The sequence below is a fragment of the Lonchura striata genome, chromosome 21, assembly GCF_046129695.1.
Source record: "Lonchura striata isolate bLonStr1 chromosome 21, bLonStr1.mat, whole genome shotgun sequence".
Taxonomy (NCBI): domain Eukaryota; kingdom Metazoa; phylum Chordata; class Aves; order Passeriformes; family Estrildidae; genus Lonchura; species Lonchura striata.
The window spans coordinates 6,794,049-6,819,226 of NC_134623.1; positions in this window are offsets into that span (position 1 = coordinate 6,794,049).

A 25,178-nucleotide genomic window follows, 5' to 3' on the forward strand; every position below is an offset into this window, starting at 1 on the left:
CACAGGGAGATAGCTTAGGAGCGCAGCGCACTTATGCCTCCCTTGTCCAAAAACACGATTTTACTGCACACTCGAAAAATAGTGCTCTTTCCTGGGCAATACGTAAGCTGCTATCTAGCGGCCGTGATTTTTCGGCTACTCTTGCTCAGCTAGTTGTTTTAACGTGCACAGGCCGTCCTGGCTTTCAGTGCACAGTGATAGCAATCGCAAAAGTCTAGCAGCTGCTGACTTCCAAACACAAGGCGCTGGCTATGTTCTTGCTTCTCGACAACTCAACGCAGCCCTTCATTTCTGCAGCTGCCATCGAGGTCTCTGCATGTCGGAGACTCAGAGGACGAGCACGAGTTTCCCAGGAGGGGCTGCATCAGGACGAATTCAAAACTCAGGAAAATTGTCCTGGAACACCTTCCCTAAGGATGCTAGAATGGAATTGAAGAGGCAGGCGAGCGGCCACCACGGTCCTCTAGCAGTCCTTAGGGTGCGCGCAGAAGACCGGTGCTCTGCGGCTTCGTTCTTCGCCCTCGTACAAGCTACCGCTCTCTCCGGCTCCCGGAGCAGGAGAAGCGGCTGCTTCGCGCACACAACAGCGGAGCGGCAGCCGTACGCTCCGAAGCGCTGCTTCAGCCGAAAGACGCCGGCCACCGGCGCTTGGCTTCGGACAGCTCCGGAGAGCCGTAGTGTGCGTCTGCACTAAACTGCATGATAGCGAAAAGCTTTGGCAGTGTGTCTCGCAGGGAGATAGCTTAGGAGCGCAGCGCACTTATGCCTCCCTTGTCCAAAAACACGATTTTACTGCACACTCGAAAAATAGTGCTCTTTCCTGGGCAATACGTAAGCTGCTATCTAGCGGCCGTGATTTTTCGGCTACTCTTGCTCAGCTAGTTGTTTTAACGTGCACAGGCCGTCCTGGCTTTCAGTGCACAGTGATAGCAATCGCAAAAGTCTAGCAGCTGCTGACTTCCAAACACAAGGCGCTGGCTATGTTCTTGCTTCTCGACAACTCAACGCAGCCCTTCATTTCTGCAGTTGCCATCGAGGTCTCTGCATGTCGGAGACTCAGAGGACGAGCACGAGTTTCCCAGGAGGGGCTGCATCAGGACGAATTCAAAACTCAGGAAAATTGTCCTGGAACACCTTCCCTAAGGATGCTAGAATGGAATTGAAGAGGCAGGCGAGCGGCCACCACGGTCCTCTAGCAGTCCTTAGGGTGCGCGCAGAAGCCCGGTGCTCTGCGGCTTCGTTCTTCGCCCTCGTACAAGCTACCGCTCTCTCCGGCTCCCGGAGCAGGAGAAGCGGCTGCTTCGCGCACACAACAGCGGAGCGGCAGCCGTACGCTCCGAAGCGCTGCTTCAGCCGAAAGACGCCGGCCACCGGCGCTTGGCTTCGGACAGCTCCGGAGAGCCGTAGTGTGCGTCTGCACTAGACTGCATCCTAGCGAAAAGCTTTGGCAGTGTGTCTCGCAGGGAGATAGCTTAGGAGCGCAGCGCACTTTTGCCTCCCTTGTCCAGAAACACGCATTTGCTGCACACTCCAAAAACACTGCTCTTCCTATGGTAATATGTAAGCTGCTGTCTGACGCCCGTTCTCTTCTGCCCACTCTTGCCCAGCTCGTTGTTTTAACGTGCACGTGCCGTCCTGGCTTTCAGTGCACAGTGAAAGCAATCGCAAAAGTCCAGCAGCTGCTGACTGCCAAACACAAGGCGCTGGCTATGTTCTTGCTTCTCGACAACTCAACGCAGCCCTTCATTTCTGCAGCTGCCATCGAGTTCTCTGCATCTCGAGCCTTCGGAAACGAGCACGAGTTTCCCAAGAGGGGCTTCATCAGGACGAAGTCAAAAACCAGGAAAATTGTCTCGGTGCACCTTCAATAAAGCATGCCAGCAGTGCATTGAAAAGGCAGGGAGCTTTAGCCACCGTCCTCTATCAGTCGCAAGGCTGTGCACACAATTTCGTCTCTCTGCAGCAACGTTCTTCGCCCTCGTACAAGCTACAGCTCTCTCCGGCTCCCGGAGCAGGAGAAGCGGCTGCTTCGCGCACACAACAGCGGAGCGGCAGCCGTACGCTCCGAAGCGCTGCTTCAGCCGAAAGACGCCGGCCACCGGCGCTTGGCTTCGGACAGCTCCGGAGAGCCGTAGTGTGCGTCTGCACTAGACTGCATCATAGCGAAAAGCATTGGCAGTGTGTCTCGCAGGGAGATAGCTTAGGAGCGCAGCGCACTTATGCCTCCCTTGTCCAGAAACACGATTTTACTGCACACTCCAAAAACAATGCTCTTTCCAGGGCAATATATAAGCTGCTTTCTGACGGCCGTGATCTTTCGATTACTCTTGCTCAGCTAGTTGTTTTAACGTGCACAGGCCGTCCTGGCTTTCAGTGCACAGTGATAGCAATCGCAAAAGTCTAGCAGCTGCTGACTTCCAAACACAAGGCGCTGGCTATGTTCTTGCTTCTCGACAACTCAACGCAGCCCTTCATTTCTGCAGTTGCCATCGAGGTCTCTGCACTCGGAGCCTCAGAGGACGCGCACGAGTTTCCCAGGAGGGGCTGCATCAGGACGAATTCAAAACTCAGGAAAATTGTCCTGGAACACCTTCCCTAAGGATGCTAGAATGGAATTGAAGAGGCAGGCGAGCGGCCACCACGGTCCTCTAGCAGTCCTTAGGGTGCGCGGAGAAGCCGGGTGCTCTGCGGCTTCGTTCTTCGCCCTCGTACAAGCTACCGCTCTGTCCGCTCCCGGAGCAGGAGAAGCGGCTGCTTCGCGCACACAACAGCGGAGCGGCAGCCGTACGCTCCGAAGCGCTGCTTCAGCCGAAAGACGCCGGCCACCGGCGCTTGGCTTCGGACAGCTCCGGAGAGCCGTAGTGTGCGTCTGCACTAGACTGCATCCTAGCGAAAAGCTTTGGCAGTGTGTCTCGCAGGGAGATAGCTTAGGAGCGCAGCGCACTTTTGCCTCCCTTGTCCAGAAACACGCATTTGCTGCACACTCCAAAAACACTGCTCTTCCTATGGTAATATGTAAGCTGCTGTCTGACGCCCGTTCTCTTCTGCCCACTCTTGCCCAGCTCGTTGTTTTAACGTGCACGTGCCGTCCTGGCTTTCAGTGCACAGTGAAAGCAATCGCAAAAGTCCAGCAGCTGCTGACTGCCAAACACAAGGCGCTGGCTATGTTCTTGCTTCTCGACAACTCAACGCAGCCCTTCATTTCTGCAGCTGCCATCGAGTTCTCTGCATCTCGAGCCTTCGGAAACGAGCACGAGTTTCCCAAGAGGGGCTTCATCAGGACGAAGTCAAAAACCAGGAAAATTGTCTCGGTGCACCTTCAATAAAGCATGCCAGCAGTGCATTGAAAAGGCAGGGAGCTTTAGCCACCGTCCTCTATCAGTCGCAAGGCTGTGCACACAATTTCGTCTCTCTGCAGCAACGTTCTTCGCCCTCGTACAAGCTACAGCTCTCTCCGGCTCCCGGAGCAGGAGAAGCGGCTGCTTCGCGCACACAACAGCGGAGCGGCAGCCGTACGCTCCGAAGCGCTGCTTCAGCCGAAAGACGCCGGCCACCGGCGCTTGGCTTCGGACAGCTCCGGAGAGCCGGAGTGTGCGTCTGCACTAAACTGCATGATAGCGAAAAGCTTTGGCAGTGTGTCTCGCAGGGAGATAGCTTAGGAGCGCAGCGCACTTATGCCTCCCTTGTCCAGAAACACGATTTTACTGCACACTCCAAAAACAATGCTCTTTCCAGGGCAATATATAAGCTGATTTCTGACGGCCGTGATATTTCGATTACTCTTGCTCAGCTAGTTGTTTTAACGTGCACAGGCCGTCCTGGCTTTCAGTGCACAGTGATAGCAATCGCAAAAGTCTAGCAGCTGCTGACTTCCAAACACAAGGCGCTGGCTATGTTCTTGCTTCTCGACAACTCAACGCAGCCCTTCATTTCTGCAGTTGCCATCGAGGTCTCTGCATGTCGGAGACTCAGAGGACGAGCACGAGTTTCCCAGGAGGGGCTGCATCAGGACGAATTCAAAACTCAGGAAAATTGTCCTGGAACACCTTCCCTAAGGATGCTAGAATGGAATTGAAGAGGCAGGCGAGCGGCCACCACGGTCCTCTAGCAGTCCTTAGGGTGCGCGCAGAAGACCGGTGCTCTGCGGCTTCGTTCTTCGCCCTCGTACAAGCTACCGCTCTCTCCGGCTCCCGGAGCAGGAGAAGCGGCTGCTTCGCGCACACAACAGCGGAGCGGCAGCCGTACGCTCCGAAGCGCTGCTTCAGCCGAAAGACGCCGGCCACCGGCGCTTGGCTTCGGACAGCTCCGGAGAGCCGTAGTGTGCGTCTGCACTAAACTGCATGATAGCGAAAAGCTTTGGCAGTGTGTCTCGCAGGGAGATAGCTTAGGAGCGCAGCGCACTTATGCCTCCCTTGTCCAGAAACACGATTTTACTGCACACTCCAAAAACAATGCTCTTTCCAGGGCAATATATAAGCTGGTTTCTGACGGCCGTGATATTTCGATTACTCTTGCTCAGCTAGTTGTTTTAACGTGCACAGGCCGTCCTGGCTTTCAGTGCACAGTGATAGCAATCGCAAAAGTCTAGCAGCTGCTGACTTCCAAACACAAGGCGCTGGCTATGTTCTTGCTTCTCGACAACTCAACGCAGCCCTTCATTTCTGCAGTTGCCATCGAGGTCTCTGCACTCGGAGCCTCAGAGGACGCGCACGAGTTTCCCAGGAGGGGCTGCATCAGGACGAATTCAAAACTCAGGAAAATTGTCCTGGAACACCTTCCCTAAGGATGCTAGAATGGAATTGAAGAGGCAGGCGAGCGGCCACCACGGTCCTCTAGCAGTCCTTAGGGTGCGCGGAGAAGCCGGGTGCTCTGCGGCTTCGTTCTTCGCCCTTGTACAAGCTACCGCTCTGTCCGGCTCCCGGAGCAGGAGAAGCGGCTGCTTCGCGCACACAACAGCGGAGCGGCAGCCACACGCTCCGAAGCGCTGCTTCAGCCGAAAGACGCCGGCCACCGGCGCTTGGCTTCGGACAGCTCCGGAGAGCCGTAGTGTGCGTCTGCACTAGACTGCATCCTAGCGAAAAGCTTTGGCAGTGTGTCTCGCAGGGAGATAGCTTAGGAGCGCAGCGCACTTTTGCCTCCCTTGTCCAGAAACACGCATTTGCTGCACACTCCAAAAACATTGCTCTTCCTATGGTAATATGTAAGCTGCTGTCTGACGCCCGTTCTCTTCTGCCCACTCTTGCCCAGCTCGTTGTTTTAACGTGCACGTGCCGTCCTGGCTTTCAGTGCACAGTGAAAGCAATCGCAAAAGTCCAGCAGCTGCTGACTGCCAAACACAAGGCGCTGGCTATGTTCTTGCTTCTCGACAACTCAACGCAGCCCTTCATTTCTGCAGCTGCCATCGAGTTCTCTGCATCTCGAGCCTTCGGAAACGAGCACGAGTTTCCCAAGAGGGGCTTCATCAGGACGAAGTCAAAAACCAGGAAAATTGTCTCGGTGCACCTTCAATAAAGCATGCCAGCAGTGCATTGAAAAGGCAGGGAGCTTTAGCCACCGTCCTCTATCAGTCGCAAGGCTGTGCACACAATTTCGTCTCTCTGCAGCAACGTTCTTCGCCCTCGTACAAGCTACAGCTCTCTCCGGCTCCCGGAGCAGGAGAAGCGGCTGCTTCGCGCACACAACAGCGGAGCGGCAGCCGTACGCTCCGAAGCGCTGCTTCAGCCGAAAGACGCCGGCCACCGGCGCTTGGCTTCGGACAGCTCCGGAGAGCCGTAGTGTGCGTCTGCACTAGACTGCATCATAGCGAAAAGCTTTGGCAGTGTGTCTCGCAGGGAGATAGCTTAGGAGCGCAGCGCACTTATGCCTCCCTTGTCCAAAAACACGATTTTACTGCACACTCGAAAAATAGTGCTCTTTCCTGGGCAATACGTAAGCTGCTATCTAGCGGCCGTGATTTTTCGGCTACTCTTGCTCAGCTAGTTGTTTTAACGTGCACAGGCCGTCCTGGCTTTCAGTGCACAGTGATAGCAATCGCAAAAGTCTAGCAGCTGCTGACTTCCAAACACAAGGCGCTGGCTATGTTCTTGCTTCTCGACAACTCAACGCAGCCCTTCATTTCTGCAGTTGCCATCGAGGTCTCTGCATGTCGGAGACTCAGAGGACGAGCACGAGTTTCCCAGGAGGGGCTGCATCAGGACGAATTCAAAACTCAGGAAAATTGTCCTGGAACACCTTCCCTAAGGATGCTAGAATGGAATTGAAGAGGCAGGCGAGCGGCCACCACGGTCCTCTAGCAGTCCTTAGGGTGCGCGCAGAAGACCGGTGCTCTGCGGCTTCGTTCTTCGCCCTCGTACAAGCTACCGCTCTGTCCGGCTCCCGGAGCAGGAGAAGCGGCTGCTTCGCGCACACAACAGCGGAGCGGCAGCCGTACGCTCCGAAGCGCTGCTTCAGCCGAAAGACGCCGGCCACCGGCGCTTGGCTTCGGACAGCTCCGGAGAGCCGGAGTGTGCGTCTGCACTAAACTGCATGATAGCGAAAAGCTTTGGCAGTGTGTCTCGCAGGGAGATAGCTTAGGAGCGCAGCGCACTTATGCCTCCCTTGTCCAGAAACACGATTTTACTGCACACTCCAAAAACAATGCTCTTTCCAGGGCAATATATAAGCTGATTTCTGACGGCCGTGATCTTTCGATTACTCTTGCTCAGCTAGTTGTTTTAACGTGCACAGGCCGTCCTGGCTTTCAGTGCACAGTGATAGCAATCGCAAAAGTCTAGCAGCTGCTGACTTCCAAACACAAGGCGCTGGCTATGTTCTTGCTTCTCGACAACTCAACGCAGCCCTTCATTTCTGCAGTTGCCATCGAGGTCTCTGCACTCGGAGCCTCAGAGGACGCGCACGAGTTTCCCAGGAGGGGCTGCATCAGGACGAATTCAAAACTCAGGAAAATTGTCCTGGAACACCTTCCCTAAGGATGCTAGAATGGAATTGAAGAGGCAGGCGAGCGGCCACCACGGTCCTCTAGCAGTCCTTAGGGTGCGCGGAGAAGCCGGGTGCTCTGCGGCTTCGTTCTTCGCCCTCGTACAAGCTACCGCTCTGTCCGCTCCCGGAGCAGGAGAAGCGGCTGCTTCGCGCACACAACAGCGGAGCGGCAGCCGTACGCTCCGAAGCGCTGCTTCAGCCGAAAGACGCCGGCCACCGGCGCTTGGCTTCGGACAGCTCCGGAGAGCCGTAGTGTGCGTCTGCACTAGACTGCATCCTAGCGAAAAGCTTTGGCAGTGTGTCTCGCAGGGAGATAGCTTAGGAGCGCAGCGCACTTTTGCCTCCCTTGTCCAGAAACACGCATTTGCTGCACACTCCAAAAACACTGCTCTTCCTATGGTAATATGTAAGCTGCTGTCTGACGCCCGTTCTCTTCTGCCCACTCTTGCCCAGCTCGTTGTTTTAACGTGCACGTGCCGTCCTGGCTTTCAGTGCACAGTGAAAGCAATCGCAAAAGTCCAGCAGCTGCTGACTGCCAAACACAAGGCGCTGGCTATGTTCTTGCTTCTCGACAACTCAACGCAGCCCTTCATTTCTGCAGCTGCCATCGAGTTCTCTGCATCTCGAGCCTTCGGAAACGAGCACGAGTTTCCCAAGAGGGGCTTCATCAGGACGAAGTCAAAAACCAGGAAAATTGTCTCGGTGCACCTTCAATAAAGCATGCCAGCAGTGCATTGAAAAGGCAGGGAGCTTTAGCCACCGTCCTCTATCAGTCGCAAGGCTGTGCACACAATTTCGTCTCTCTGCAGCAACGTTCTTCGCCCTCGTACAAGCTACAGCTCTCTCCGGCTCCCGGAGCAGGAGAAGCGGCTGCTTCGCGCACACAACAGCGGAGCGGCAGCCGTACGCTCCGAAGCGCTGCTTCAGCCGAAAGACGCCGGCCACCGGCGCTTGGCTTCGGACAGCTCCGGAGAGCCGTAGTGTGCGTCTGCACTAGACTGCATCCTAGCGAAAAGCTTTGGCAGTGTGTCTCACAGGGAGATAGCTTAGGAGCGCAGCGCACTTATGCCTCCCTTGTCCAAAAACACGATTTTACTGCACACTCGAAAAATAGTGCTCTTTCCTGGGCAATACGTAAGCTGCTATCTAGCGGCCGTGATTTTTCGGCTACTCTTGCTCAGCTAGTTGTTTTAACGTGCACAGGCCGTCCTGGCTTTCAGTGCACAGTGATAGCAATCGCAAAAGTCTAGCAGCTGCTGACTTCCAAACACAAGGCGCTGGCTATGTTCTTGCTTCTCGACAACTCAACGCAGCCCTTCATTTCTGCAGCTGCCATCGAGGTCTCTGCATGTCGGAGACTCAGAGGACGAGCACGAGTTTCCCAGGAGGGGCTGCATCAGGACGAATTCAAAACTCAGGAAAATTGTCCTGGAACACCTTCCCTAAGGATGCTAGAATGGAATTGAAGAGGCAGGCGAGCGGCCACCACGGTCCTCTAGCAGTCCTTAGGGTGCGCGCAGAAGACCGGTGCTCTGCGGCTTCGTTCTTCGCCCTCGTACAAGCTACCGCTCTCTCCGGCTCCCGGAGCAGGAGAAGCGGCTGCTTCGCGCACACAACAGCGGAGCGGCAGCCGTACGCTCCGAAGCGCTGCTTCAGCCGAAAGACGCCGGCCACCGGCGCTTGGCTTCGGACAGCTCCGGAGAGCCGTAGTGTGCGTCTGCACTAAACTGCATGATAGCGAAAAGCTTTGGCAGTGTGTCTCGCAGGGAGATAGCTTAGGAGCGCAGCGCACTTATGCCTCCCTTGTCCAAAAACACGATTTTACTGCACACTCGAAAAATAGTGCTCTTTCCTGGGCAATACGTAAGCTGCTATCTAGCGGCCGTGATTTTTCGGCTACTCTTGCTCAGCTAGTTGTTTTAACGTGCACAGGCCGTCCTGGCTTTCAGTGCACAGTGATAGCAATCGCAAAAGTCTAGCAGCTGCTGACTTCCAAACACAAGGCGCTGGCTATGTTCTTGCTTCTCGACAACTCAACGCAGCCCTTCATTTCTGCAGTTGCCATCGAGGTCTCTGCATGTCGGAGACTCAGAGGACGAGCACGAGTTTCCCAGGAGGGGCTGCATCAGGACGAATTCAAAACTCAGGAAAATTGTCCTGGAACACCTTCCCTAAGGATGCTAGAATGGAATTGAAGAGGCAGGCGAGCGGCCACCACGGTCCTCTAGCAGTCCTTAGGGTGCGCGCAGAAGCCCGGTGCTCTGCGGCTTCGTTCTTCGCCCTCGTACAAGCTACCGCTCTGTCCGGCTCCCGGAGCAGGAGAAGCGGCTGCTTCGCGCACACAACAGCGGAGCGGCAGCCGTACGCTCCGAAGCGCTGCTTCAGCCGAAAGACGCCGGCCACCGGCGCTTGGCTTCGGACAGCTCCGGAGAGCCGTAGTGTGCGTCTGCACTAGACTGCATCCTAGCGAAAAGCTTTGGCAGTGTGTCTCGCAGGGAGATAGCTTAGGAGCGCAGCGCACTTTTGCCTCCCTTGTCCAGAAACACGCATTTGCTGCACACTCCAAAAACACTGCTCTTCCTATGGTAATATGTAAGCTGCTGTCTGACGCCCGTTCTCTTCTGCCCACTCTTGCCCAGCTCGTTGTTTTAACGTGCACGTGCCGTCCTGGCTTTCAGTGCACAGTGAAAGCAATCGCAAAAGTCCAGCAGCTGCTGACTGCCAAACACAAGGCGCTGGCTATGTTCTTGCTTCTCGACAACTCAACGCAGCCCTTCATTTCTGCAGCTGCCATCGAGTTCTCTGCATCTCGAGCCTTCGGAAACGAGCACGAGTTTCCCAAGAGGGGCTTCATCAGGACGAAGTCAAAAACCAGGAAAATTGTCTCGGTGCACCTTCAATAAAGCATGCCAGCAGTGCATTGAAAAGGCAGGGAGCTTTAGCCACCGTCCTCTATCAGTCGCAAGGCTGTGCACACAATTTCGTCTCTCTGCAGCAACGTTCTTCGCCCTCGTACAAGCTACAGCTCTCTCCGGCTCCCGGAGCAGGAGAAGCGGCTGCTTCGCGCACACAACAGCGGAGCGGCAGCCGTACGCTCCGAAGCGCTGCTTCAGCCGAAAGACGCCGGCCACCGGCGCTTGGCTTCGGACAGCTCCGGAGAGCCGTAGTGTGCGTCTGCACTAGACTGCATCATAGCGAAAAGCATTGGCAGTGTGTCTCGCAGGGAGATAGCTTAGGAGCGCAGCGCACTTATGCCTCCCTTGTCCAAAAACACGATTTTACTGCACACTCGAAAAATAGTGCTCTTTCCTGGGCAATACGTAAGCTGCTATCTAGCGGCCGTGATTTTTCGGCTACTCTTGCTCAGCTAGTTGTTTTAACGTGCACAGGCCGTCCTGGCTTTCAGTGCACAGTGATAGCAATCGCAAAAGTCTAGCAGCTGCTGACTTCCAAACACAAGGCGCTGGCTATGTTCTTGCTTCTCGACAACTCAACGCAGCCCTTCATTTCTGCAGTTGCCATCGAGGTCTCTGCATGTCGGAGACTCAGAGGACGAGCACGAGTTTCCCAGGAGGGGCTGCATCAGGACGAATTCAAAACTCAGGAAAATTGTCCTGGAACACCTTCCCTAAGGATGCTAGAATGGAATTGAAGAGGCAGGCGAGCGGCCACCACGGTCCTCTAGCAGTCCTTAGGGTGCGCGCAGAAGACCGGTGCTCTGCGGCTTCGTTCTTCGCCCTCGTACAAGCTACCGCTCTCTCCGGCTCCCGGAGCAGGAGAAGCGGCTGCTTCGCGCACACAACAGCGGAGCGGCAGCCGTACGCTCCGAAGCGCTGCTTCAGCCGAAAGACGCCGGCCACCGGCGCTTGGCTTCGGACAGCTCCGGAGAGCCGTAGTGTGCGTCTGCACTAGACTGCATCCTAGCGAAAAGCTTTGGCAGTGTGTCTCGCAGGGAGATAGCTTAGGAGCGCAGCGCACTTATGCCTCCCTTGTCCAGAAACACGATTTTACTGCACACTCCAAAAACAATGCTCTTTCCAGGGCAATATATAAGCTGCTTTCTGACGGCCGTGATCTTTCGATTACTCTTGCTCAGCTAGTTGTTTTAACGTGCACAGGCCGTCCTGGCTTTCAGTGCACAGTGATAGCAATCGCAAAAGTCTAGCAGCTGCTGACTTCCAAACACAAGGCGCTGGCTATGTTCTTGCTTCTCGACAACTCAACGCAGCCCTTCATTTCTGCAGTTGCCATCGAGGTCTCTGCACTCGGAGCCTCAGAGGACGCGCACGAGTTTCCCAGGAGGGGCTGCATCAGGACGAATTCAAAACTCAGGAAAATTGTCCTGGAACACCTTCCCTAAGGATGCTAGAATGGAATTGAAGAGGCAGGCGAGCGGCCACCACGGTCCTCTAGCAGTCCTTAGGGTGCGCGGAGAAGCCGGGTGCTCTGCGGCTTCGTTCTTCGCCCTCGTACAAGCTACCGCTCTGTCCGCTCCCGGAGCAGGAGAAGCGGCTGCTTCGCGCACACAACAGCGGAGCGGCAGCCGTACGCTCCGAAGCGCTGCTTCAGCCGAAAGACGCCGGCCACCGGCGCTTGGCTTCGGACAGCTCCGGAGAGCCGTAGTGTGCGTCTGCACTAGACTGCATCCTAGCGAAAAGCTTTGGCAGTGTGTCTCGCAGGGAGATAGCTTAGGAGCGCAGCGCACTTATGCCTCCCTTGTCCAGAAACACGCATTTGCTGCACACTCCAAAAACACTGCTCTTCCTATGGTAATATGTAAGCTGCTGTCTGACGCCCGTTCTCTTCTGCCCACTCTTGCCCAGCTCGTTGTTTTAACGTGCACGTGCCGTCCTGGCTTTCAGTGCACAGTGAAAGCAATCGCAAAAGTCCAGCAGCTGCTGACTGCCAAACACAAGGCGCTGGCTATGTTCTTGCTTCTCGACAACTCAACGCAGCCCTTCATTTCTGCAGCTGCCATCGAGTTCTCTGCATCTCGAGCCTTCGGAAACGAGCACGAGTTTCCCAAGAGGGGCTTCATCAGGACGAAGTCAAAAACCAGGAAAATTGTCTCGGTGCACCTTCAATAAAGCATGCCAGCAGTGCATTGAAAAGGCAGGGAGCTTTAGCCACCGTCCTCTATCAGTCGCAAGGCTGTGCACACAATTTCGTCTCTCTGCAGCAACGTTCTTCGCCCTCGTACAAGCTACAGCTCTCTCCGGCTCCCGGAGCAGGAGAAGCGGCTGCTTCGCGCACACAACAGCGGAGCGGCAGCCGTACGCTCCGAAGCGCTGCTTCAGCCGAAAGACGCCGGCCACCGGCGCTTGGCTTCGGACAGCTCCGGAGAGCCGTAGTGTGCGTCTGCACTAGACTGCATCCTAGCGAAAAGCTTTGGCAGTGTGTCTCGCAGGGAGATAGCTTAGGAGCGCAGCGCACTTATGCCTCCCTTGTCCAAAAACACGATTTTACTGCACACTCGAAAAATAGTGCTCTTTCCTGGGCAATACGTAAGCTGCTATCTAGCGGCCGTGATTTTTCGGCTACTCTTGCTCAGCTAGTTGTTTTAACGTGCACAGGCCGTCCTGGCTTTCAGTGCACAGTGATAGCAATCGCAAAAGTCTAGCAGCTGCTGACTTCCAAACACAAGGCGCTGGCTATGTTCTTGCTTCTCGACAACTCAACGCAGCCCTTCATTTCTGCAGTTGCCATCGAGGTCTCTGCATGTCGGAGACTCAGAGGACGAGCACGAGTTTCCCAGGAGGGGCTGCATCAGGACGAATTCAAAACTCAGGAAAATTGTCCTGGAACACCTTCCCTAAGGATGCTAGAATGGAATTGAAGAGGCAGGCGAGCGGCCACCACGGTCCTCTAGCAGTCCTTAGGGTGCGCGCAGAAGACCGGTGCTCTGCGGCTTCGTTCTTCGCCCTCGTACAAGCTACCGCTCTCTCCGGCTCCCGGAGCAGGAGAAGCGGCTGCTTCGCGCACACAACAGCGGAGCGGCAGCCGTACGCTCCGAAGCGCTGCTTCAGCCGAAAGACGCCGGCCACCGGCGCTTGGCTTCGGACAGCTCCGGAGAGCCGGAGTGTGCGTCTGCACTAAACTGCATGATAGCGAAAAGCTTTGGCAGTGTGTCTCGCAGGGAGATAGCTTAGGAGCGCAGCGCACTTATGCCTCCCTTGTCCAGAAACACGATTTTACTGCACACTCCAAAAACAATGCTCTTTCCAGGGCAATATATAAGCTGCTTTCTGACGGCCGTGATCTTTCGATTACTCTTGCTCAGCTAGTTGTTTTAACGTGCACAGGCCGTCCTGGCTTTCAGTGCACAGTGATAGCAATCGCAAAAGTCTAGCAGCTGCTGACTTCCAAACACAAGGCGCTGGCTATGTTCTTGCTTCTCGACAACTCAACGCAGCCCTTCATTTCTGCAGTTGCCATCGAGGTCTCTGCACTCGGAGCCTCAGAGGACGCGCACGAGTTTCCCAGGAGGGGCTGCATCAGGACGAATTCAAAACTCAGGAAAATTGTCCTGGAACACCTTCCCTAAGGATGCTAGAATGGAATTGAAGAGGCAGGCGAGCGGCCACCACGGTCCTCTAGCAGTCCTTAGGGTGCGCGGAGAAGCCGGGTGCTCTGCGGCTTCGTTCTTCGCCCTCGTACAAGCTACCGCTCTGTCCGCTCCCGGAGCAGGAGAAGCGGCTGCTTCGCGCACACAACAGCGGAGCGGCAGCCGTACGCTCCGAAGCGCTGCTTCAGCCGAAAGACGCCGGCCACCGGCGCTTGGCTTCGGACAGCTCCGGAGAGCCGTAGTGTGCGTCTGCACTAGACTGCATCCTAGCGAAAAGCTTTGGCAGTGTGTCTCGCAGGGACATAGCTTAGGAGCGCAGCGCACTTTTGCCTCCCTTGTCCAGAAACACGCATTTGCTGCACACTCCAAAAACACTGCTCTTCCTATGGTAATATGTAAGCTGCTGTCTGACGCCCGTTCTCTTCTGCCCACTCTTGCCCAGCTCGTTGTTTTAACGTGCACGTGCCGTCCTGGCTTTCAGTGCACAGTGAAAGCAATCGCAAAAGTCCAGCAGCTGCTGACTGCCAAACACAAGGCGCTGGCTATGTTCTTGCTTCTCGACAACTCAACGCAGCCCTTCATTTCTGCAGCTGCCATCGAGTTCTCTGCATCTCGAGCCTTCGGAAACGAGCACGAGTTTCCCAAGAGGGGCTTCATCAGGACGAAGTCAAAAACCAGGAAAATTGTCTCGGTGCACCTTCAATAAAGCATGCCAGCAGTGCATTGAAAAGGCAGGGAGCTTTAGCCACCGTCCTCTAGCAGTCGCAAGGCTGTGCACACAATTTCGTCTCTCTGCAGCAACGTTCTTCGCCCTCGTACAAGCTACAGCTCTCTCCGGCTCCCGGAGCAGGAGAAGCGGCTGCTTCGCGCACACAACAGCGGAGCGGCAGCCGTACGCTCCGAAGCGCTGCTTCAGCCGAAAGACGCCGGCCACCGGCGCTTGGCTTCGGACAGCTCCGGAGAGCCGTAGTGTGCGTCTGCACTAGACTGCATCATAGCGAAAAGCTTTGGCAGTGTGTCTCGCAGGGAGATAGCTTAGGAGCGCAGCGCACTTATGCCTCCCTTGTCCAAAAACACGATTTTACTGCACACTCGAAAAATAGTGCTCTTTCCTGGGCAATACGTAAGCTGCTATCTAGCGGCCGTGATTTTTCGGCTACACTTGCTCAGCTAGTTGTTTTAACGTGCACAGGCCATCCTGGCTTTCAGTGCACAGTGATAGCAATCGCAAAAGTCTAGCAGCTGCTGACTTCCAAACACAAGGCGCTGGCTATGTTCTTGCTTCTCGACAACTCAACGCAGCCCTTCATTTCTGCAGTTGCCATCGAGGTCTCTGCATGTCGGAGACTCAGAGGACAAGCACGAGTTTCCCAGGAGGGGCTGCATCAGGACGAATTCAAAACTCAGGAAAATTGTCCTGGAACACCTTCCCTAAGGATGCTAGAATGGAATTGAAGAGGCAGGCGAGCGGCCACCACGGTCCTCTAGCAGTCCTTAGGGTGCGCGCAGAAGACCGGTGCTCTGCGGCTTCGTTCTTCGCCCTCGTACAAGCTACCGCTCTCTCCGGCTCCCGGAGCAGGAGAAGCGGCTGCTTCGCGCACACAACAGCGGAGCGGCAGCCGTACGCTCCGAAGCGCTGCTTCAGCCGAAAGACGCCGGCCACCGGCGCTTGGCTTCGGACAGCTCCGGAGAGCCGGAGTGTGCGTCTGCACTAAACTGCATGATAGCGAAAAGCTTTGGCAGTGTGTCTCGCAGGGAGATAGCTTAGGAGCGCAGCGCACTTATGCCTCCCTTGTCCAGAAACACGATTTTACTGCACACTCCAAAAACAATGCTCTTTCCAGGGCAATATATAAGCTGATTTCTGACGGCCGTGATCTTTCGATTACTCTTGCTCAGCTAGTTGTTTTAACGTGCACAGGCCGTCCTGGCTTTCAGTGCACAGTGATAGCAATCGCAAAAGTCTAGCAGCTGCTGACTTCCAAACACAAGGCGCTGGCTATGTTCTTGCTTCTCGACAACTCAACGCAGCCCTTCATTTCTGCAGTTGCCATCGAGGTCTCTGCACTCGGAGCCTCAGAGGACGCGCACGAGTTTCCCAGGAGGGGCTGCATCAGGACGAATTCAAAACTCAGGAAAATTGTCCTGGAACACCTTCCCTAAGGATGCTAGAATGGAATTGAAGAGGCAGGCGAGCGGCCACCACGGTCCTCTAGCAGTCCTTAGGGTGCGCGGAGAAGCCGGGTGCTCTGCGGCTTCGTTCTTCGCCCTCGTACAAGCTACCGCTCTGTCCGCTCCCGGAGCAGGAGAAGCGGCTGCTTCGCGCACACAACAGCGGAGCGGCAGCCGTACGCTCCGAAGCGCTGCTTCAGCCGAAAGACGCCGGCCACCGGCGCTTGGCTTCGGACAGCTCCGGAGAGCCGTAGTGTGCGTCTGCACTAGACTGCATCCTAGCGAAAAGCTTTGGCAGTGTGTCTCGCAGGGAGATAGCTTAGGAGCGCAGCGCACTTTTGCCTCCCTTGTCCAGAAACACGCATTTGCTGCACACTCCAAAAACACTGCTCTTCCTATGGTAATATGTAAGCTGCTGTCTGACGCCCGTTCTCTTCTGCCCACTCTTGCCCAGCTCGTTGTTTTAACGTGCACGTGCCGTCCTGGCTTTCAGTGCACAGTGAAAGCAATCGCAAAAGTCCAGCAGCTGCTGACTGCCAAACACAAGGCGCTGGCTATGTTCTTGCTTCTCGACAACTCAACGCAGCCCTTCATTTCTGCAGCTGCCATCGAGTTCTCTGCATCTCGAGCCTTCGGAAACGAGCACGAGTTTCCCAAGAGGGGCTTCATCAGGACGAAGTCAAAAACCAGGAAAATTGTCTCGGTGCACCTTCAATAAAGCATGCCAGCAGTGCATTGAAAAGGCAGGGAGCTTTAGCCACCGTCCTCTATCAGTCGCAAGGCTGTGCACACAATTTCGTCTCTCTGCAGCAACGTTCTTCGCCCTCGTACAAGCTACAGCTCTCTCCGGCTCCCGGAGCAGGAGAAGCGGCTGCTTCGCGCACACAACAGCGGAGCGGCAGCCGTACGCTCCGAAGCGCTGCTTCAGCCGAAAGACGCCGGCCACCGGCGCTTGGCTTCGGACAGCTCCGGAGAGCCGGAGTGTGCGTCTGCACTAAACTGCATGATAGCGAAAAGCTTTGGCAGTGTGTCTCGCAGGGAGATAGCTTAGGAGCGCAGCGCACTTATGCCTCCCTTGTCCAGAAACACGATTTTACTGCACACTCCAAAAACAATGCTCTTTCCAGGGCAATATATAAGCTGATTTCTGACGGCCGTGATATTTCGATTACTCTTGCTCAGCTAGTTGTTTTAACGTGCACAGGCCGTCCTGGCTTTCAGTGCACAGTGATAGCAATCGCAAAAGTCTAGCAGCTGCTGACTTCCAAACACAAGGCGCTGGCTATGTTCTTGCTTCTCGACAACTCAACGCAGCCCTTCATTTCTGCAGTTGCCATCGAGGTCTCTGCATGTCGGAGACTCAGAGGACGAGCACGAGTTTCCCAGGAGGGGCTGCATCAGGACGAATTCAAAACTCAGGAAAATTGTCCTGGAACACCTTCCCTAAGGATGCTAGAATGGAATTGAAGAGGCAGGCGAGCGGCCACCACGGTCCTCTAGCAGTCCTTAGGGTGCGCGCAGAAGACCGGTGCTCTGCGGCTTCGTTCTTCGCCCTCGTAGAAGCTACCGCTCTCTCCGGCTCCCGGAGCAGGAGAAGCGGCTGCTTCGCGCACACAACAGCGGAGCGGCAGCCGTACGCTCCGAAGCGCTGCTTCAGCCGAAAGACGCCGGCCACCGGCGCTTGGCTTCGGACAGCTCCGGAGAGCCGTAGTGTGCGTCTGCACTAAACTGCATGATAGCGAAAAGCTTTGGCAGTGTGTCTCGCAGGGAGATAGCTTAGGAGCGCAGCGCACTTATGCCTCCCTTGTCCAGAAACACGATTTTACTGCACACTCCAAAAACAATGCTCTTTCCAGGGCAATATATAAGCTGGTTTCTGACGGCCGTGATATTTCGATTACTCTTGCTCAGCTAGTTGTTTTAACGTGCACAGGCCGTCCTGGCTTTCAGTGCACAGTGATAGCAATCGCAAAAGTCTAGCAGCTGCTGACTTCCAAACACAAGGCGCTGGCTATGTTCTTGCTTCTCGACAACTCAACGCAGCCCTTCATTTCTGCAGTTGCCATCGAGGTCTCTGCACTCGGAGCCTCAGAGGACGCGCACGAGTTTCCCAGGAGGGGCTGCATCAGGACGAATTCAAAACTCAGGAAAATTGTCCTGGAACACCTTCCCTAAGGATGCTAGAATGGAATTGAAGAGGCAGGCGAGCGGCCACCACGGTCCTCTAGCAGTCCTTAGGGTGCGCGGAGAAGCCGGGTGCTCTGCGGCTTCGTTCTTCGCCCTCGTACAAGCTACCGCTCTGTCCGGCTCCCGGAGCAGGAGAAGCGGCTGCTTCGCGCACACAACAGCGGAGCGGCAGCCACACGCTCCGAAGCGCTGCTTCAGCCGAAAGACGCCGGCCACCGGCGCTTGGCTTCGGACAGCTCCGGAGAGCCGTAGTGTGCGTCTGCACTAGACTGCATCCTAGCGAAAAGCTTTGGCAGTGTGTCTCGCAGGGAGATAGCTTAGGAGCGCAGCGCACTTTTGCCTCCCTTGTCCAGAAACACGCATTTGCTGCACACTCCAAAAACACTGCTCTTCCTATGGTAATATGTAAGCTGCTGTCTGACGCCCGTTCTCTTCTGCCCACTCTTGCCCAGCTCGTTGTTTTAACGTGCACGTGCCGTCCTGGCTTTCAGTGCACAGTGAAAGCAATCGCAAAAGTCCAGCAGCTGCTGACTGCCAAACACAAGGCGCTGGCTATGTTCTTGCTTCTCGACAACTCAACGCAGCCCTTCATTTCTGCAGCTGCCATCGAGTTCTCTGCATCTCGAGCCTTCGGAAACGAGCACGAGTTTCCCAAGAGGGGCTTCATCAGGACGAAGTCAAAAACCAGGAAAATTGTCTCGGTGCACCTTCAATAAAGCATGCCAGCAGTGCATTGAAAAGGCAGGGAGCTTTAGCCACCGTCCTCTATCAGTCGCAAGGCTGTGCACACAATTTCGTCTCTCTGCAGCAACGTTCTTCGCCCTCGTACAAGCTACAGCTCTCTCCGGCTCCCGGAGCAGGAGAAGCGGCTGCTTCGCGCACACAACAGCGGAGCGGCAGCCGTACGCTCCGAAGCGCTGCTTCAGCCGAAAGACGCCGGCCACCGGCGCTTGGCTTCGGACAGCTCCGGAGAGCCGTAGTGTGCGTCTGCACTAGACTGCATCATAGCGAAAAGCTTTGGCAGTGTGTCTCGCAGGGAGATAGCTTAGGAGCGCAGCGCACTTATGCCTCCCTTGTCCAAAAACACGATTTTACTGCACACTCGAAAAATAGTGCTCTTTCCTGGGCAATACGTAAGCTGCTATCTAGCGGCCGTGATTTTTCGGCTACTCTTGCTCAGCTAGTTGTTTTAACGTGCACAGGCCGTCCTGGCTTTCAGTGCACAGTGATAGCAATCGCAAAAGTCTAGCAGCTGCTGACTTCCAAACACAAGGCGCTGGCTATGTTCTTGCTTCTCGACAACTCAACGCAGCCCTTCATTTCTGCAGTTGCCATCGAGGTCTCTGCATGTCGGAGACTCAGAGGACGAGCACGAGTTTCCCAGGAGGGGCTGCATCAGGACGAATTCAAAACTCAGGAAAATTGTCCTGGAACACCTTCCCTAAGGATGCTAGAATGGAATTGAAGAGGCAGGCGAGCGGCCACCACGGTCCTCTAGCAGTCCTTAGGGTGCGCGCAGAAGCCCGGTGCTCTGCGGCTTCGTTCTTCGCCCTCGTACAAGCTACCGCTCTCTCCGGCTCCCGGAGCAGGAGAAGCGGCTGCTTCGCGCACACAACAGCGGAGCGGCAGCCGTACGCTCCGAAGCGCTGCTTCAGCCGAAAGACGCCGGCCACCGGCGCTTGGCTTCGGACAGCTCCGGAGAGCCGTAGTGTGCGTCTGCACTAAACTGCATGATAGCGAAAAGCTTTGGCAGTGTGTCTCGCAGGGAGATAGCTTAGGAGCGCAGCGCACTTATGCCTCCCTTGTCCAGAAACACGATTTTACTGCACACTCCAAAAACAATGCTCTTTCCAGGGCAATATATAAGCTGATTTCTGACGGCCGTGATCTTTCGATTACTCTTGCTCAGCTAGTTGTTTTAACGTGCACAGGCCGTCCTGGCTTTCAGTGCACAGTGATAGCAATCGCAAAAGTCTAGCAGCTGCTGACTTCCAAACACAAGGCGCTGGCTATGTTCTTGCTTCTCGACAACTCAACGCAGCCCTTCATTTCTGCAGTTGCCATCGAGGTCTCTGCACTCGGAGCCTCAGAGGACGCGCACGAGTTTCCCAGGAGGGGCTGCATCAGGACGAATTCAAAACTCAGGAAAATTGTCCTGGAACACCTTCCCTAAGGATGCTAGAATGGAATTGAAGAGGCAGGCGAGCGGCCACCACGGTCCTCTAGCAGTCCTTAGGGTGCGCGGAGAAGCCGGGTGCTCTGCGGCTTCGTTCTTCGCCCTCGTACAAGCTACCGCTCTCTCCGGCTCCCGGAGCAGGAGAAGCGGCTGCTTCGCGCACACAACAGCGGAGCGGCAGCCGTACGCTCCGAAGCGCTGCTTCAGCCGAAAGACGCCGGCCACCGGCGCTTGGCTTCGGACAGCTCCGGAGAGCCGTAGTGTGCGTCTGCACTAGACTGCATCCTAGCGAAAAGCTTTGGCAGTGTGTCTCGCAGGGAGATAGCTTAGGAGCGCAGCGCACTTTTGCCTCCCTTGTCCAGAAACACGCATTTGCTGCACACTCCAAAAACACTGCTCTTCCTATGGTAATATGTAAGCTGCTGTCTGACGCCCGTTCTCTTCTGCCCACTCTTGCCCAGCTCGTTGTTTTAACGTGCACGTGCCGTCCTGGCTTTCAGTGCACAGTGAAAGCAATCGCAAAAGTCCAGCAGCTGCTGACTGCCAAACACAAGGCGCTGGCTATGTTCTTGCTTCTCGACAACTCAACGCAGCCCTTCATTTCTGCAGCTGCCATCGAGTTCTCTGCATCTCGAGCCTTCGGAAACGAGCACGAGTTTCCCAAGAGGGGCTTCATCAGGACGAAGTCAAAAACCAGGAAAATTGTCTCGGTGCACCTTCAATAAAGCATGCCAGCAGTGCATTGAAAAGGCAGGGAGCTTTAGCCACCGTCCTCTATCAGTCGCAAGGCTGTGCACACAATTTCGTCTCTCTGCAGCAACGTTCTTCGCCCTCGTACAAGCTACAGCTCTCTCCGGCTCCCGGAGCAGGAGAAGCGGCTGCTTCGCGCACACAACAGCGGAGCGGCAGCCGTACGCTCCGAAGCGCTGCTTCAGCCGAAAGATGCCGGCCACCGGCGCTTGGCTTCGGACAGCTCCGGAGAGCCGTAGTGTGCGTCTGCACTAGACTGCATCCTAGCGAAAAGCTTTGGCAGTGTGTCTCACAGGGAGATAGCTTAGGAGCGCAGCGCACTTATGCCTCCCTTGTCCAAAAACACGATTTTACTGCACACTCGAAAAATAGTGCTCTTTCCTGGGCAATACGTAAGCTGCTATCTAGCGGCCGTGATTTTTCGGCTACTCTTGCTCAGCTAGTTGTTTTAACGTGCACAGGCCGTCCTGGCTTTCAGTGCACAGTGATAGCAATCGCAAAAGTCTAGCAGCTGCTGACTTCCAAACACAAGGCGCTGGCTATGTTCTTGCTTCTCGACAACTCAACGCAGCCCTTCATTTCTGCAGTTGCCATCGAGGTCTCTGCATGTCGGAGACTCAGAGGACGAGCACGAGTTTCCCAGGAGGGGCTGCATCAGGACGAATTCAAAACTCAGGAAAATTGTCCTGGAACACCTTCCCTAAGGATGCTAGAATGGAATTGAAGAGGCAGGCGAGCGGCCACCACGGTCCTCTAGCAGTCCTTAGGGTGCGCGGAGAAGCCGGGTGCTCTGCGGCTTCGTTCTTCGCCCTCGTACAAGCTACCGCTCTGTCCGGCTCCCGGAGCAGGAGAAGCGGCTGCTTCGCGCACACAACAGCGGAGCGGCAGCCGTACGCTCCGAAGCGCTGCTTCAGCCGAAAGACGCCGGCCACCGGCGCTTGGCTTCGGACAGCTCCGGAGAGCCGTAGTGTGCGTCTGCACTAGACTGCATCCTAGCGAAAAGCTTTGGCAGTGTGTCTCGCAGGGAGATAGCTTAGGAGCGCAGCGCACTTTTGCCTCCCTTGTCCAGAAACACGCATTTGCTGCACACTCCAAAAACACTGCTCTTCCTATGGTAATATGTAAGCTGCTGTCTGACGCCCGTTCTCTTCTGCCCACTCTTGCCCAGCTCGTTGTTTTAACGTGCACGTGCCGTCCTGGCTTTCAGTGCACAGTGAAAGCAATCGCAAAAGTCCAGCAGCTGCTGACTGCCAAACACAAGGCGCTGGCTATGTTCTTGCTTCTCGACAACTCAACGCAGCCCTTCATTTCTGCAGCTGCCATCGAGTTCTCTGCATCTCGAGCCTTCGGAAACGAGCACGAGTTTCCCAAGAGGGGCTTCATCAGGACGAAGTCAAAAACCAGGAAAATTGTCTCGGTGCACCTTCAATAAAGCATGCCAGCAGTGCATTGAAAAGGCAGGGAGCTTTAGCCACCGTCCTCTATCAGTCGCAAGGCTGTGCACACAATTTCGTCTCTCTGCAGCAACGTTCTTCGCCCTCGTACAAGCTACAGCTCTCTCCGGCTCCCGGAGCAGGAGAAGCGGCTGCTTCGCGCACACAACAGCGGAGCGGCAGCCGTACGCTCCGAAGCGCTGCTTCAGCCGAAAGACGCCGGCCACCGGCGCTTGGCTTCGGACAGCTCCGGAGAGCCGTAGTGTGCGTCTGCACTAGACTGCATCCTAGCGAAAAGCTTTGGCAGTGTGTCTCACAGGGAGATAGCTTAGGAGCGCAGCGCACTTATGCCTCCCTTGTCCAAAAACACGATTTTACTGCACACTCGAAAAATAGTGCTCTTTCCTGGGCAATACGTAAGCTGCTATCTAGCGGCCGTGATTTTTCGGCTACTCTTGCTCAGCTAGTTGTTTTAACGTGCACAGGCCGTCCTGGCTTTCAGTGCACAGTGATAGCAATCGCAAAAGTCTAGCAGCTGCTGACTTCCAAACACAAGGCGCTGGCTATGTTCTTGCTTCTCGACAACTCAACGCAGCCCTTCATTTCTGCAGCTGCCATCGAGGTCTCTGCATGTCGGAGACTCAGAGGACGAGCACGAGTTTCCCAGGAGGGGCTGCATCAGGACGAATTCAAAACTCAGGAAAATTGTCCTGGAACACCTTCCCTAAGGATGCTAGAATGGAATTGAAGAGGCAGGCGAGCGGCCACCACGGTCCTCTAGCAGTCCTTAGGGTGCGCGCAGAAGACCGGTGCTCTGCGGCTTCGTTCTTCGCCCTCGTACAAGCTACCGCTCTCTCCGGCTCCCGGAGCAGGAGAAGCGGCTGCTTCGCGCACACAACAGCGGAGCGGCAGCCGTACGCTCCGAAGCGCTGCTTCAGCCGAAAGACGCCGGCCACCGGCGCTTGGCTTCGGACAGCTCCGGAGAGCCGTAGTGTGCGTCTGCACTAAACTGCATGATAGCGAAAAGCTTTGGCAGTGTGTCTCGCAGGGAGATAGCTTAGGAGCGCAGCGCACTTATGCCTCCCTTGTCCAAAAACACGATTTTACTGCACACTCGAAAAATAGTGCTCTTTCCTGGGCAATACGTAAGCTGCTATCTAGCGGCCGTGATTTTTCGGCTACTCTTGCTCAGCTAGTTGTTTTAACGTGCACAGGCCGTCCTGGCTTTCAGTGCACAGTGATAGCAATCGCAAAAGTCTAGCAGCTGCTGACTTCCAAACACAAGGCGCTGGCTATGTTCTTGCTTCTCGACAACTCAACGCAGCCCTTCATTTCTGCAGTTGCCATCGAGGTCTCTGCATGTCGGAGACTCAGAGGACGAGCACGAGTTTCCCAGGAGGGGCTGCATCAGGACGAATTCAAAACTCAGGAAAATTGTCCTGGAACACCTTCCCTAAGGATGCTAGAATGGAATTGAAGAGGCAGGCGAGCGGCCACCACGGTCCTCTAGCAGTCCTTAGGGTGCGCGGAGAAGCCGGGTGCTCTGCGGCTTCGTTCTTCGCCCTCGTACAAGCTACCGCTCTGTCCGGCTCCCGGAGCAGGAGAAGCGGCTGCTTCGCGCACACAACAGCGGAGCGGCAGCCGTACGCTCCGAAGCGCTGCTTCAGCCGAAAGACGCCGGCCACCGGCGCTTGGCTTCGGACAGCTCCGGAGAGCCGTAGTGTGCGTCTGCACTAGACTGCATCCTAGCGAAAAGCTTTGGCAGTGTGTCTCGCAGGGAGATAGCTTAGGAGCGCAGCGCACTTATGCCTCCCTTGTCCAGAAACACGCATTTGCTGCACACTCCAAAAACACTGCTCTTCCTATGGTAATATGTAAGCTGCTGTCTGACGCCCGTTCTCTTCTGCCCACTCTTGCCCAGCTCGTTGTTTTAACGTGCACGTGCCGTCCTGGCTTTCAGTGCACAGTGAAAGCAATCGCAAAAGTCCAGCAGCTGCTGACTGCCAAACACAAGGCGCTGGCTATGTTCTTGCTTCTCGACAACTCAACGCAGCCCTTCATTTCTGCAGCTGCCATCGAGTTCTCTGCATCTCGAGCCTTCGGAAACGAGCACGAGTTTCCCAAGAGGGGCTTCATCAGGACGAAGTCAAAAACCAGGAAAATTGTCTCGGTGCACCTTCAATAAAGCATGCCAGCAGTGCATTGAAAAGGCAGGGAGCTTTAGCCACCGTCCTCTATCAGTCGCAAGGCTGTGCACACAATTTCGTCTCTCTGCAGCAACGTTCTTCGCCCTCGTACAAGCTACAGCTCTCTCCGGCTCCCGGAGCAGGAGAAGCGGCTGCTTCGCGCACACAACAGCGGAGCGGCAGCCGTACGCTCCGAAGCGCTGCTTCAGCCGAAAGACGCCGGCCACCGGCGCTTGGCTTCGGACAGCTCCGGAGAGCCGTAGTGTGCGTCTGCACTAGACTGCATCATAGCGAAAAGCTTTGGCAGTGTGTCTCGCAGGGAGATAGCTTAGGAGCGCAGCGCACTTATGCCTCCCTTGTCCAGAAACACGATTTTACTGCACACTCCAAAAACAATGCTCTTTCCAGGGCAATATATAAGCTGATTTCTGACGGCCGTGATCTTTCGATTACTCTTGCTCAGCTAGTTGTTTTAACGTGCACAGGCCGTCCTGGCTTTCAGTGCACAGTGATAGCAATCGCAAAAGTCTAGCAGCTGCTGACTGCCAAACACAAGGCGCTGGCTATGTTCTTGCTTCTCGACAACTCAACGCAGCCCTTCATTTCTGCAGTTGCCATCGAGGTCTCTGCACTCGGAGCCTCAGAGGACGCGCACGAGTTTCCCAGGAGGGGCTGCATCAGGACGAATTCAAAACTCAGGAAAATTGTCCTGGAACACCTTCCCTAAGGAT